The sequence below is a fragment of the Lycorma delicatula genome, chromosome 8, assembly GCF_047948215.1.
Source record: "Lycorma delicatula isolate Av1 chromosome 8, ASM4794821v1, whole genome shotgun sequence".
NCBI classification, from domain to species: domain Eukaryota; kingdom Metazoa; phylum Arthropoda; class Insecta; order Hemiptera; family Fulgoridae; genus Lycorma; species Lycorma delicatula.
Window position 1 is genome coordinate 85049718 of NC_134462.1, and position 14735 is coordinate 85064452.

General features: G+C 32.4%; 1 long non-coding RNA gene across 1 annotated transcript in view; it reads left to right on the forward strand.

Moving 5' to 3' along the window:
• Positions 1–14735, forward strand: part of LOC142329368 (uncharacterized) — a 533988-nt gene that overhangs the window by 458202 nt on the left and 61051 nt on the right. The window contains exon 7 of the long non-coding RNA XR_012757481.1: positions 460–531. This is a non-coding gene — a long non-coding RNA (uncharacterized LOC142329368). The remainder of the gene's footprint in view (positions 1–459; positions 532–14735) is intronic.

Here is a 14735-nt window from a genome sequence, read left to right on the forward strand (position 1 = left end):
CCTATAAGTCTGTCTTTTAACTATATTTTTCTAAATGCTTCTTTCTTCATCAATTTGCCGAAACATCTCTTCATTTGTAGCTTTATCCACCCATATGATTTATTTTCCTGACGTTTAAATTAATTTTTGATGTGCACAAATTATATTTGTGAATGAAGGCTCGTTTCTCCTGTGACAATTTTCGGCAATTTATATCGCTCCTGCTTCGTCCATCTTTAGTAATTCTGCTTCTCAAATACAAAATTCTTCTACCTCCTTCATAAGAAAGAAATCTCCGTCAGTTACAAGAAATTTGTATTATCAATTTATGACCAGACTCTTACTTAAAAAAAAGGTCTTGTTACTTTGAGAAAAAGTATTTTTATTAATATAACCTCTGCTACATTAAAATTACACTATTCTAATTTAATGTGTTGTAGGTATGATATCTTGTTATTCTTAATAAATGTTTTGTTGCAGGATTTTTTGGAGAGAAGTGGGAACATCATTTCATATTTTTAATAATAATAATAATAATAAAATATTTTACAGGTAAGCAAGTGTTTATTTTTTTTACATAAATAATTTTTGATTTTATTTCTGTTCACTTAAGTTGTTTATCCATATTTAATTAAATCTAACGTAGGATTGTGCTTCAATATTGGTATATTTTTTATACCGATGCTTTCGGGTATTCATATATTCAACAAAGTGTAAGATTTCATTTTAATTTAACTAATTTGTTTTTTCTATTATTTCTAAGTTCAAGAGAGCGTATATATCTATATACCATGCGCATCCAGGTTTGGAAAACAGAAAATAAAAATTTTACTTTTTTGCATTTTATTTACAAATTCACCATAGCAAATTGAATATGTAATAGTATTTGTTGTTATTTGCATAATACAGCAAATCAGTCTATATTGTAAATATGTAATTAAAAGCATAGAAATTGTACTAGGTTTTTACCTTAATTACTGTCATCAGTGATCGAGTTTCCGTCATCCGTAGATTTGAAATTTTCTTCGTAATCACTTAACCGCAGATAATCGACCTTATTTCCAGGTTCGAAATACTATATCTCGAACGATTTATTAATCAAATCATGCGGTATTTTTGACTAAGACACGATAATCCACTCACGAATCTTTATCAAAAACGATTTCATAATTTTATCAAATGATGTAATTTCGCGTCTCGTGTTGGAAATCCAATTTATTTAGTGTTTACGGTGTTTGGTTTTTAGCGATCGAATTACGTAGATATTTAGCGTTGAAAAATAGATTTCGTTCCAGCAGAAATCATAACCCTTTCACACTTTCCGGCAGTCGGTCTTCGTTTTATATCACCGGTTGTATGACGCCAAATATTGTCTATCCGTTACAGGTACGGACTGTTTTTAGTAGTAAGGCGTTTGTTTGGTCCACACTTCCAGACCCTGGTCTAGTATTAGTTTATTATTCATCCATCCTTTTTTTTTTTTTGTACTTGCACGGCAATATGGGCTGTAAATTTTTCACTTTTTGTTAGATGTTTTCTTTTGAAAATTACAAACGGGGAGTATTTACCCCCGTGTTGAAAGCTTCCGTCCGAAAGTTTTCTCACCATCACCGAGCGACGTTGTATTTCTAACCGGCAGTTCGTATCTGAACATTCTTTGTTTCTATGCTTTGAATTATTTTTGTTGATGGCGTTTCAAAAGTCACCGTTGTTGTCCGATCCCCATTCCCAATTTGATCTAGGGAATAGTTGTTCCTTATTCGTAAATTTATGACGTATCTTTGAAATTTTGTCAGTTTATCTTCGTATGTTTCTGTTAACCGCTGTGCTATCGTCTCCCTTCTTCGAATAAAAAAAACAAGGTCGGCAAGAAATCAGCGTACTGAGTTAAGACTAGGTTTAAATTCATTCCTACAGGTTTTTAATTCATCGGCGGTTTCCGTGGCTTTCAGCTACACATTTCTCTAGAAATTTCGTATCCAAATGACGTACATTCCATTTATCCGCTTCAAGGCTTTCTTACATTTCCGGATATTTCGCGTTTTTTCGCCGAAATCCTTTCTTGTTTTTATCGGCTACGAGAAAATAAATTTTTATTTGCGATCAGGAATACAGGACTCTGCAGTTTCATATTTTCTGCCTGTAGCACGAATTTTACGCTCCTTGCGTAAATAATAACCGGTAACTTTTCTCCAACAGCGAATGAACGCAGTATTTTTTCAGTCGTTCTATAGTTCTACTTTGCACGAAACATATCCTACCGAACGGTCGTAGTCAAAACGAAAAATAAAATATAAAATAATTACAAAATGAACGATAAAAATTTTTTCCTATAAAATAAAAATAGTCTATTTGTGAGAAAAATGCAAAGGACAGCTTCCGATCAGTCTGGCGTTACGTCATAGATAAGAGTTTACCTAACACATTATTTTATATTTCCCGATAGGATTATCGTAATTAATTTGGGTGTTATTTTCTGTCCTTCCTACCGTAACATTCGTAGTTGACTCGTTTCGGAGAGCGAAACAAAACTCTAGAGGGCTAAAAGCAATTTTGAGGATTGAGGTACTGTGAAAATGGCAAATCAATAGTATTAGAGTGACAATGCTAGGAAGGGCAGAAAATAACACTCAAATCAAACAGTTTAATTTTTTAATTGTTTAGTTTCTCGTAGCCAATTTTATCTGACTCCGAAGTTCGTTATCAAAACAAACCAGTTTTTATTACAACTCAATACGCCTTGATTATTACAGTATTCATATATAACTTTAATGATTACATATTCATCATCAGCGTAAAACCTTGAGATCCATTTACGACGCGAGGGATATTTTTGCAATTGTCATTCCGGAGGAAATAGTGCGTGTGGTACATTAGTGTATATGGTAACATACATCACAACATATGTAAACATAACCGAAGTTTGTTTTCTGTATCACAATATTTTAAAATAATGAATAGGTTAAAAATAATAATCAATATCTAGAAGATATTTTGTGGCGTTTGTTAGATTCTTTTTTTTAAATTTTGAATCTATTTCTCTGCGATCATTTTTCAAATCGATCTTTTTTTCAATCATTTCTTAAGAATGAAATATATTTTTTTATATTGAGGTTGAGAAAACTGCTACCTCAACATTGATCATCGCATCATATAGCTAATAAGACCAGCGAACTAGAGTTCAGAACCGTGAAGATATAATTAAAAAAACAAATTGATCATGAAAAAATTTATTTTTCTTAACGTGGTGATTCTGCTTTACTGTGTTTGTGAATATTTCTATTTATTCCACCAGTTTTTTCTTTTTATAGTATATTTATTTTTATTTGCGTATTTTATTTTGCAGTAAAGGTGTGTGACTTGTATCAAATGGCCTACAGAAATGATTTATTTGTTGTAGACAATACGACTTTTAATAAGTCCAATGAGTTGTATAGTATGTAAGCTGTACCGTATAAAAAAAAATCTGATGAAAAATTATATTTTATTTGTTGTAAAAATAGTAAAATAAAATATAACAAGATAGTATAATATATCATTACTGAATGATACCGATTATTTTGCACAGCATATGTCGTAAAAATTTATGAAAAAGTAATTTTTATTATCGGTTTGTCAAAATTTTTATAGAATTATTGTCTTGTCAACGAATTAAATTGTAACGAATAGTTACTTTTTTTCTTATTAAATCGTCCTATTTATTAAAGAGCGTTTATAGATAAACGAGGTTTAAAGAACTCGGTTATTCTCTGAAACCGTAGTTTCCGTACGATCCATTGGAACGCATTGAAACGTGATGCGGTGTTCATCATTTGGAAGTAAATGTTTACGTTTGACTCGTTGTTGGTTCACACGACCCACACGTAGTCGAGTGTCATCTATAAATGTGTCACATGTGTAAGTTAGCGAGTTAAATTATTGTTAGCGTGAAAATTATTATTGTTACTATTTTTTACCGGAAGGTCTTGTTGGATCGGTTTGTTTTAGATGGCCCTTTTATTAATTAATTTTTATTTTACTATATCTTTTAATTTATTTGTGTATCATTTTATTTATTTATTTGTGGTAAATTAAGGTACGTGTTTTTTCCCCCATTTTTTTACCGTATTTTTGGTGATGTGTAGCCTACAATAATAGAACGGTATACAGGTAAACGAAATATCTGATTTTTAAATAAAAAAGATTATATCGTCTCAGAATTAAATGTCGTATTGAAAAACAATAGTTTATCAAACCGTGGCATTTTTCTTCTGTCTTCCCATAATTTTTTTATTTCTTTCATCAGTCAGTTTTAAATTAGGATTGAATATCATTTCTATCCTTTCCTATGTACGTCGCATCCAGCATCGTGCGAATAGTTATGGATAAGGGAAATTATTTTTTTTCGTGTGAGGGTAGGTAACGGTGGAGACCCGGTACAGACGAAGCGGCACAGGAATATGTATATCAGTATCAGTCGTTTTTCGTGCCGTATAGCGGTAAGGTAATGGGAGAGAGGGGTGGGAGGTGTTGTCGGTTCGGGTATAAAATTGGAAAGGGAAGACACAGGGTACGGAGCGAGAAGTAATAATCAATAGGCTTAATGATAAATTGGCGGCTATTATTTTTACTTAATGTTTCCAGATCAGTCATGCCCTGGTTTTGACAGAAATCTATCAATTTATTTCCGATTCGAACACCCGTACCACCCCTCTTCTGTTCTAAATCTCCCCCCTCTTCTGCTCTTCCCTCATCTTTTTTCCTTTTTAAAAACATAACATACAATATATAATGTGTGTGTCCGGTTTCTGCCGCATCGCCCGTCTATATGGTCGGAATTTTTATTTATTATGATTTATATCCCTATTTTAACTTATTGTGGTCAATTAATACACTTTCATTCGTATTTTTCATTTTACTATCGTATTATGGATTTTTAAAATTTATATATCTCATTATTGGGAATTTTTCGTGTCGTTTCTTGAAATACTTAAATAATTAATTAGAAACATCGGATAACGCTTCCTAGTGATTATAACTGTTTCTCGTTAGTCATTATTATATATATATTTTTTTAGTTAAAATAAATTATTTAAACAAGTACTAAATACAAATATAAAGAAATAATAATCATAACAACTAAAGCATCGTTCTGATAACACGGTTTTTACTTTTAATTACATTTCAATCCACGAGAGTATCTTTTATATTCTCTTCAGTATACCGTTAACTTGCAAACACTCATGACTATATACGTATTTTAACACCTCATGATGGTTTAAAAAAACCGAAAGATCTCGAGGACTTAACACTTATTTGCAGTTACGGTGGATATATCACTTATTAATTGCTTTATTAAAATATACCAGCGGAACCGTGTTCAAGAAATATTTTTTTTGGTTATTGTGGTAAAGAAGGGGTAAATTGAAAAAAAAGCAATCTCATTGAAGATGTAATATTCGGCTGAAACTTATTACGCAAAACAATTATAAATATAGAAACTTTTATTTCATTTTTTGCAAAACTTGATCGTAAAAATGGAAGTAAAAACAAAATCCGGTCCAAAAATACAGGTTGATTTTTTAGTCCTGTTACCCAATTGTTAATGTCTGGTAATTTTTTCCTAAGAAAGGGAAATTTTGTTTGTGACACGAAGTTGGTAGCGCTACTCAACCGGTATAGATACGGCAGTGCGAGTTGATTCTCCTTAAGCTCTGTAAACTTTTGTGCCGTCGTGTTACGAACAGAATGTCTTTTACCATAGAACGAGTTTTCATTCTTGAACAATATTTTGCTACGAAATCGTGCGCGAGTGTAAAAGTATCATTTAAAATTAAATTTTGTGGTGTTCCTCCGCCAGAAAAATTGTTAATTTCTAGGGCAGCAAACCGATTTCGAGAGACAAGTAGTGTTTGCGACAGAAAACGTAATGATCGACCAACTCGCTTTTATAGAATGTGAAAACAAGATTGCTCAATTCTCTACGGAAAAGTTTACGAAAACTTTCCACGCAAGTTGGTTTGTCATATTCGAGTGTTCAGAAAGCTCCTAAAAAATTGAAATTGTATCTATCGCGTACGATTAGTCCAAGAGCTTCAGCCTCCAGAGTTAAACAAGCGATTGCAATATTGCCGTCGGTTTGGTCTTTCGTAAATGATAACGGAATCGAATTTTTAAACACGGTGTTCTTTAGTGATGAAGCTTAGATCCATCTCGATGGTTATGTGAACAGTCAAAACTGTCGAATTTGGGCGGTTGAAAATCTTAACGCTTTACAAGACAAATCTTTGCATCCTGAAAAAATTGGTGTGTGGTGTGCGACATATCTTCATCTTATAGTCGGACCCATATTCTTGTAACAGACAGTAAACGGTGAAGTATACAGGAATATTGTGCGCCAATTTGTGTCCCTCCTGGAACCTCAAGAACGGTATTGTTGGTTTGAGCAAGACAGCGCTACATGCCACACGTCTCGAGAATTCATGGATTTTCTGCAAGATTCTTTGATGATCGAATAATAAGCAAGGGCTTATGGCCTCCAAGGTCCCCAGACCTCACATCTCCTGACTACTTTTTGTGGGGCTATATTATGTCCGAGGCCTTCAAAAACAATCCTCACACTATTGATGAACTTAAAGTCAATATTACAGACTTAATCACGAATATTTCCAATGCGACTCTTAAAAAGGTTTCTGGTATGATGCTGAAAAGAGTCCGTGTGTGTATAACCGCAAGGGGTGGGTATTTTGAGCATATTCTTTAACAATTATGTAATAGCTTTTTATTAAATCTCTTTTGTAAGTAACAAATGCATTTTTTATTCCACCTTAATTTTTTTTTCTTAAATTACATTTAAAATTGGGTTACAAGACTAAAAAATCACTCTGTTGTATTTATGTTAGAAATCAAATCCATCGAGGTCGTCGGATGCATTTCCAACAAGTGTTGGAAAAATGGGTTCGTTGTCTTTCCGTGCCATTTATATTTGTTAAAATGAGAATGTAATACTATACTGTTTTTATATTTATATTTTTTTTACAAATATATACGTTTCCATCGATTTACAAATATAAATTTGTATTTATACGGATATTTTTTCACCTCTAGAATGTACTGAAGGTACATTTAGTCTGAAAAGATCAATTTTAACTTTTTGTAGGTGGAAGTAGCTTTCTTAAATATTCCTGATAATTTAGTGACATTTTATCGTTTACATCATGATATACACGATAATTCCACTACGGACTGCCGTACATTTGATTTGATTCGTGGGATCTTGTTGTACATAACTGGGAATGTCTTACAGCAAATGTTGGAAGTGTCCGCCATTTTCCTGAAGGCAGGTGCGAAACCTTCGCATATTTTTTTGAGATGAATTCCATTAGCCCTGATGTCGTACGAACGGTGTCAAATAAATTAAAAATAAAGACCTGCCTTCATAAAAACGGTGGACATTTCCAACACTTGCTGTAATACATTAGCAGTTGTGTATAACTACATCCCGTGAATCAAATCAAATTTGGGTATCTGTATCAAAGTTCGTAGTGGAATTATAGCGTATAATATCTTCATGATGGCACGATAAACTGATCTCGCTATGCAATCTATCAAGCTTATCCGGAAGTGTATATATAAAACCGTTATATGTATATATCTTTTGTATAAACGTATAGAAGTTTGGTTGTACATTTCATGACAAAAAATGGACGGAATCTATTTATTGAAACCAGAGAATAAAAAAAAGGTTATTCTGCGGTTCTTTACGTCTGGTAAAGCTAGGAAATCTTGTTTAAATAACGATACTTTATTGCGATAACTTTTGATGTCGGTATCGATGAAATGTGAACTGATGTTACTACAGAAAGTTAATAAGTTTATTTACACGGTTATGTGTACGAGAAAATTTAACTCTAATGAATGTTTTAAGTATTTACGTACACTTCTGAAATGAATTCGTTCTTTCTGTAATTTAATGTTGAATTTATCCCGGAAAAATTTAACGGTTTAATTTACTATTTATGTTTTCAGATCTGTGATATGATAAAATGTATTTACCGACCTCCTGAAATTATTCGTGTCTGCGTAAAAATATTGTAATGAAGTAAATTAAAAAAATAATTAATTCGTCATTTTTTTTAGATTTTCTTGGAAATACAACCAAAATCTGATTACTGATATGAATTTTCATACCGATTCGTTAACATTCTAGTTTAAGTAATATAAGAACAGTATAACTCGCTTCAAGGTTTTATTTTTAAACTTAAACGTGGGAATGTGAAAATGAAAATTTGTATCGTATGGAAAATGTCATGCCTAACCGGGATTCTAAACCGAGACCTCGGGATGAAAGGCCAAGCCGCTACTACTCCGCTACGGAGGTCAGATAATTATTATCGGGTTGGATTCGACGCGATTACAAAATTATTAAATTTCATATAATAGCTGGTAGTTTATAGTACAAAATATTTCAAGAGATAAAATACGATATTTCAGTAATAACTATAGATTCTCCGTAATCTAGTCGTTTTTTCCGTAAAACATTTGATGTTCTCCTGCAGCCGTCTTTATATATTTTTAAAGCGACTTATTCTATTAATCTTTTGTAGGCTTTTGAGAAACAAAGACTGTAATCAGACGGTTGCGTTTAACTTAGTCCTTGATAAAATGGAAAAAAATTCTCTTTCGCTCGTTTAACGAGTAAAGAATGTATGTTTTTTTTAGAAATCCTAATTTATTTTCGCATTTTCTGTTAAATGTTTTCACGCATTCGCATGTTACTATGAAGTATATGTTGCACATAAGAGCTGATGTATTAAAATTTAATTTCTTATCTTTAAACCGTGGTTTTGAAAAAACCAATGCATGTCTAAAATCCACAAAGAATCGGTAACCACTACGATTTTGACTCCTACGCTTGTCGATGATTCATATGTTCATCGATCAAGACTTTTTGCCGACTATTAATAACCGGAAAGTCGGATTATACAAATAAAATGTGTGTTCTCAAATCGGAAAATTAATAAGGCAGTGTCGTATGATATCATCTCAACAATACTACTAGTGGTTTACTGTTGAAAAAAAAGAAAGATTTTATGTGAAACTGGATTTTAATCTTAGTCCTTCTAAATCATAGAGCAGTCATCGTAGAAAAAAATTCATAAAACATAAATTCGTAAATGCATAATTAAGTAATAGAATCATTTAACATCAAATAAATCTATTAACTTTCGGGAATGTAGTTTTATTGAAAGAATTTATTCATGTTATACAAAAGAGTATTTTCCATAACTACGTCCTTTAGATTTTAGTTAGATTCTTATTTTTCGTGGACAGGGAACGAGATTCATCAGGAAAATGTCAGATTAATTTCATTCTATTACTTCAGTAAAGGAAGTATTGTGAACGCGAAAAATTTAGGTTTTCAGATTTCAACGGAAATATCCATTTTGACCACTTTTGAATCCATTTTGACTAGTTTTGGCGTGATGTCTGCACGTACGTACGCATAACTCAAAAACGATTAGCCGTAGGATGTTAAAATTTTGGATTTAGGAGTGTTGTAACACCTAGTTGTGCACCTCCCTTTTTGATTGCAATCGACTGTACCAAAAAAACCCAAAATCAAAAATATTTATATTTTGGACTTTTTCTTAACTGCATTAGTAAGCCCTCATTGAGAATTTTTCAACGGTATGTCACAAGTGGTACTTATTTTCATTGATTCCAGAGTTATAGCCTAATAAAATTTTAATTAATGAAATATTTGGGTCTTACAAGGGGAAGGCAAATCAGTTCGAATTAGACTTCATCTTTTGTTTGTAACTTTTAAAAAAAAATTAAATATTGATTTATTAATAATTATTAACCTCTAATTGTAAAAAATGTATATATGTAATTTAGTAGGCGTACAACGAAGTCATTTATGTGGTTCCACATCAGATAATTTTTATCTAATTTTTGCTACTATTTGTTTCAGTTATTTTCTTCTCTTACAAGTTTTCTTCATTATTTTATTCACGTTATATTCTTATATAAATTTATTTACATTTTTTCTATATAAAAGTTTACTTTTCAAAGCATCAGTGATAGACCTGTACCGATATCTGTACGGTCTTCATGATTTTAGTTCTACCAGAAAATCTAAAACAAAAGATTTTTTGTGTAATTAACTATAACTATCTTCAAACATTCATATTTTCTTTTATCCTTATTCCTTTCATATTTCCTTGTAAATTAAAACGTTAGAATATTACTCAAACCGTTCTTCATTATTGTAACACCCTTCACGGTAAATCTATGAAAAATATATCGGGCATCAAAAGCTTAGTTCTTCTACCTTGGTGCCCGATCCTTTACGTTAATTTTTAAAGTTGACAGCTAATTAAACCGTAAAAAATTAACAAAAAAAAGGCGCTCTTTTAGATTAAAATATTACTGTTCCATATCCTTTTTTGGAATAAAGTAAATTATGGTTTACGTAACTTTCGTTTCTCGGCTTATAAGTCACGGTTTTTTTTAATGTTTTACAGGATTGTATGAATAAATTTTCATTTTATTTATTTATTTATTTTTTAAATATTTTTAGTAATTATTTTTCTTTAGAATTGTAATTAAATAATATTCCTTTTTATGTAATTTTTATATTATATGAATACATCCATTTAGTTATTTACTTTACCAAATATGGGATAAATTTAATAATCCTTGTTTAAAAATAAACATAATTTCACAGAAGTAATAAATTTTTATCATCAATTATTATTATTATTATTATTAATAACTTATAATTTATAATGTTATTGGTAATAGATTTTTTTTAAGTTATGGGCTGGCTATGTTATGAACAATTTATTGCATTTACACGTGCTTTTTTTTATTGTATTTTTAATTTCTTATTCATTATTTTTTGAATTTTATTTAAAATCTCAATTTTTGTTATTTATTAGGTTATTTTTATTGTTTATTTTTCGTAATCTTATGTTTCGATACAGGTTGTGGTAAATTAATCTACCGGGTTGGACTAGTGGTGAACGCGTCTTTCCAAATCACTGATTTGGGAAGACGAGAGTTCCAGCGTTCAAGTCCTAGTAAAGGCAATTACTTTTAACAGATTTAAATACTAGATCGTTGATACCGGTGTTCTTTGGTGGCTGGGTTTTAATTAACCACACATCTTAGGAATGATCGAACTGAGACTGTACAAGACTGAACTTCATTTACACTCACATATTATCCTCATTCATCCTCTGAAGTATTACCCGAACGGTAATTACCAGAGGCTAAACAGGAAAAAGAAAAAAGTTGTGGTAAATTACATTACTTGTCAATAATCTATATATATATATAAAAATCAATGTTTGTTTGTCTGTCTGTTCCAACTTAACTCGAGATCTACCGGACAGAGTTGTCTAAAGGTTTGCACACCTACACTTTGAAGCCCTGCGGTGAACATAGGCTAATTTTTTTGGACCTCCGACAAAACGAAATTTTACAACGAAATCTAAAACACTTTATTTCTTCCTTAAAGCTTGTTTAATTTTTAGCTAAACTGTTTTTAATTGATTAATTTTGAAAAGGGCTGAGGTTTTAACGTACAGTTATTCCTAAGTTTCAATTAATTTAGCGCACATGCATATGTAATTTTTACGATTAATTCATTTACAGTTTTTTACAGCTGTTTAAAAACATAAATAAATAACTGTTTTTGTTTATCACGTGTGTGTTACTAATTTAAAGTCTGTAAGGTATTTAACTGCAATCTTTTAAATTCTGTGATCTTTTTTCAAAACATCATACCATGCCTAAAAGACATTCTTCAATCGGGAGAAATACAAAAAAAGCACGTATGATGAAAACTGTTCTTGCGGTAGACTGAAAACGAAAGGCAGTCAAGATTGGAAAGCGACCGAATACACACAGCCCAATCCCGTTCGACTGAAACAACTGAGCAACGGGAAATGCGATATGCCACCGTTACTGTATGTGTGACTGACTGCACCTGCCTCCGGTTACTTGACTAATAAATATAAAATAAAAAGATTGACCACCACGGGAAACGCAAGTAACCATATAGCGCAGCGAAGCTGCGACTGGGAGCTATTTCCTATTAAAAATTGTTTATAATTCTTTTTTCTTATATGCAAACTTACATTTTCAGTACGGTTGTGCCGATCCGATGTAGTTGCTAATTTATTAATCCATATTTTATTGTTGTAGACTTTTTTATAATGACATCCGAGCTTGGTCACATCGTGAAATGTTTGTACTTTTGTTCTGAGATTTTGACGTTCAATATGCCAAAACAAACCATGATATATGCAAAATACCCTGAAGACGAGAAATTACGCGAAATTCAATAATTGTCCACCGCTTACTGTCTGTGTTCCTGTTTATTATATTGTTTTTACTTCCGTGTACAAGTAAAGGAAGTAATGTACTTAAAGATTTTGGAGGGACGCTACAGAATGTTTGATTCTCAATATGGACGAAGGGCCATAACGTTAAGAATCAATGACCTATACGAATTTCAATCGCTGTCGGTTTTCACTAGTTTTATTGTAAGACTATGAATATCCTGTATAAAGGCGTGTGCGAGGAATTATGCTATATGCAGTGCCTGTTTGGGGAGATAGGCTAAAATGTAAAAGCTATCGGGATATATTATTAAGAGCTCTACGCCTTAATGGTAACGGGTGGTTTACGTACTATTTCGCGGAAGGCATAAAGGTGATTGCAGGCGTGAAACCGATAGATTTAATTGCGTCAGAAAAGCAGCAGCGTTATGTTGTTGCTAAGAAGTCAGGCGAGTTGACTTCACCCACCGGATTGGTCTAGTGGTGAACGCGTCTTCCCAAATTAGTTGATTTAGAAGTCGAAAGTTCCAGCGTTCCTAATAAAGCCAGCTATTTTTATACGGATTTGAATACTAGATCGTGGATACCGGTGTTCTTTGTTAGCTGAGTTTTAATTAACCACACATCTCAGGAATGGTTGAACTGAGACTGTACAAGACTACACTTCATTTACACTCATATATATCGTCCTCATTCATCCTCTAAAGTAATATCTGAACGGTAATACCCGGAAGCTAAACAGGAAAAAGAAAGGTGATATGACTTCAGAAAAAAGTCTCGAGTTAGAACGGCATGGCAATGCTTTATGACAGGTCCGATGGGATAAGGCAGAGGGGTGGACGTTAGACGCATGATCTCTTCCCAGATGTTGGTTTGCAGGGCGCTTCTTGGGTTCACCCTAACAAATATGTGACGCCGTTTCTTTCTCATCATGGCGCCTTTCGAGACAAGACTCCAGCGATTTGGCCTGGTGAATTCAGGTGTACGTCCATATTGTGAACAACTAGATGACGCATACCGTGTAATTTACAATATACAAAATACGAACTTATGCGCACGGAAACTATTTGTCGGGTCGACATTAGATCTCCAAGAGAATTGGGAAAACCAGGCCCGGCAGGTAATCGTTGAAAATATTCATGAGGTACCTGGCAAGAGAAAACGATTGCCGAAGGAATTTAGAGTTCTGCCTGGTCTTTCCTGTGTTTTGGTATCGTCGTTCTAGTGTTATAAAGTTTGATGTTTTTTTTGTAGATTTTGGTGTATTAGTTTTATTTTTACGTTTATTTTTATTTCTTGTTTTGTATTACGTTACGGATGCGTGTTGAACTCAACTTCTAACCTATCGGGTAGGTAGTTTTTTAATTTCAGTTTCTTCTTGTCACTCGGTCTTGTTAAAGACTCGATATAGATGTGTTTTGCTTTAAAGAGTTCATTTCCTAGTAGTACCCCTATGGGAATTTCACATCGCATCGGTGGCATCCTGACTGAAGCAAAAACAAGGCTGACAGATGCATTTTGACGAGATTCTGAAGATGACCTTTGGTAAAGCCCATAAGGGCTAGGAACGGAAAAGTTGGCGTGGTAACTGCAACATGGAAGTTGTCGTCCCTTACGGGTGTTAGGATGTAATTTACTTTTAAATTATTTGTCTAAATTTTTTTCTTATTGTAATAAATATTTCAAAAGTGAAAAGGGTGGTAATTTTCAGTTACTCCTTATATCTTCGAACTTCGTTAAGTTGAAATTGTGAACGTGACTTTGATGTATAAGACATTAAAGCTTTATTTTTAAATAAGTTATTGATTAGGGGTGTATCTCCCACAAAGCGGGAAAGTTATGAAATTTGTTAAGTTTAATTCAGTTGAGAATTTAAGATAATCGTAATTACAATTAATAAATTTAACCCACCGGGTCGGTCTAGTGGTAAGGTTCAAATTCTAATTAAGGTAATTTGCTGTTATACGGATTTGAATATTAGATAGTGGATACAAGTGTATTTTGATAGTTGCGGTTCAATTAACCACACATCTCAGGAATGTCGACCTGATTTTGTACAAGACTCAATTATATGTCATCCTCATCTTATTGGGTCATGAGGTTGTTTATTATTCAGAAGTGTTGAACAGATTGAAACAAAAGCGTTAGAAAAAAATTATAAATTAAATAAATCTTTTTCTTACAAAAATTCTAAAAACGAGTTCTTTCATATCCCATTGGAATGTTCAGGGTGTATCCCAATTATTGCCTCTATTGATGGATCGTGGCTTTAATCCGCCGTTACTTTTGTTAATTCTTTTTTTTATACAATATACATATATTATTTGTAGAACTCTAGTATTGTATATTTATTAAGATTTTAGTTTCCAGACAGATTATTTAATTTTAATTATTCGTGCAATGAGATCAGAACAAAAGTTTCAT